Source organism: Coffea arabica, chromosome 7c (assembly GCF_036785885.1).
Source record: "Coffea arabica cultivar ET-39 chromosome 7c, Coffea Arabica ET-39 HiFi, whole genome shotgun sequence".
Lineage (NCBI taxonomy): Eukaryota > Viridiplantae > Streptophyta > Magnoliopsida > Gentianales > Rubiaceae > Coffea > Coffea arabica.
In genome coordinates this window covers 29,655,207-29,656,480 of record NC_092322.1, presented here as the reverse complement: position 1 = coordinate 29,656,480, position 1,274 = coordinate 29,655,207, and the positions used below count along the sequence as shown (strand labels likewise).

At 41.1% G+C, this 1,274-nt stretch overlaps 1 long non-coding RNA gene across 1 annotated transcript; it reads left to right on the top strand.

The window, feature by feature from the left end:
* Positions 1–205: 205 nt before the first annotated feature.
* LOC140010309 (uncharacterized) lies at positions 206–1,058 on the top strand. Its single transcript, XR_011817596.1, has 2 exons — positions 206–264; positions 898–1,058. It is a non-coding gene; the product is annotated as an uncharacterized lncRNA (long non-coding RNA).
* The last annotated feature ends 216 nt before the right edge of the window (positions 1,059–1,274 follow it).

Below are 1,274 nucleotides of genomic sequence, written 5' to 3'. Positions count from 1 at the left end.
AGGTTTGCCTTTTGGTAGAATGAAAGGCTTTTGGGTTGTTTGCGCCTAGGTCTTCATGCTACCTTTTCGTTTCAAAGAAAATCATGTTTTGCACCCTTGCATTAGTATTTATTTGGCAAGGCGTACGACGTGTAGTCGAGCCTCACATGTGCATTCTGTTTACTCGATTCTGGAAGTAAAACCTTCAATTGGTTTATTTTGATTATTTTAGGGTTTCTTGGCGATTAAGGCCAATCTGAAGTGAAACTTTTTGAAGTTGAATCGGTGAGTGTACCACTCCCCTTCATTGTTGTTTAACTTGATTTTGCTCTGCAATCTGTTTATTTGTTCGAGATGAGGGTGTACTTTATCACACTCGTTCTCTAGTCTGATCATATGCCAATTTACTATGCAAAATTTGAATCTGTTATCTATGTCTGCATCTGTTCGGATTTCTATGACCTATGAGCTCAATCCTGTGGCTAAGTTATTCGAGTCGGGCCGGCAAGGGCCTGGACGATTAGATAACGAACCACGGTAGTCTGTTCGGGGATTTTGGGTATTGAGACCCTTGATTCCAGGTATACTCGAGTATTACCATTTCTGTTCGGTTACGCTGAGCGGGCCCGGTAAAGGGGTGTTTGGTGGACGGAATTCGGTGTAAAGGGGGATCTACGGACGCGTTGGTTCTTTATACGTTGAGGGAGAGTCAACCGGTTTAGATCAAGTACTGCGCTGGAAACTTGGCTCCTGAGAGCCACCCGTATCCTTCTGATTTGAATCATTGGTTCCTTTGCTTTATATCTGGCATGTGTACTTGATTTGCTAAACGTGAAATGCCATGATTTTAATGCTATCTGTTTGGTACCTCATTTAGCGCAAGCTCACCCCTTTCTGTTCCTTTTGTTTTCCTTACAGGAAAATAAACACTTTTGGTCTGGATTTGATAATCGGTTGCCGAACTGAGCTAGTTGGACATATCTTTTGTATAGCTCACTGTTTTAAAACCCTAAGTGTACTTTTGGGGGCGTTTTCTCTTTTGATTTGGCAAACCATGTGTATATATTAACTTTTGAAAATTTTTGTATGTCATTTTGATTTGTAAACGCTAAAGTTCAGATGTGAATGGTTGTTAGCTATTTCGGTTGGGTTCTGACGGGTCGGTTACTATTCATGGCCGACTCCGGATTTCATTTTTTTTATTTTGGGTTATTTTACCATTTTGACCTGTTTACGCTCGTTTGTAAGTTCCGGATCGCTATAGATAGTTCTAGTCTGTATCGTTAGTCCTGGCG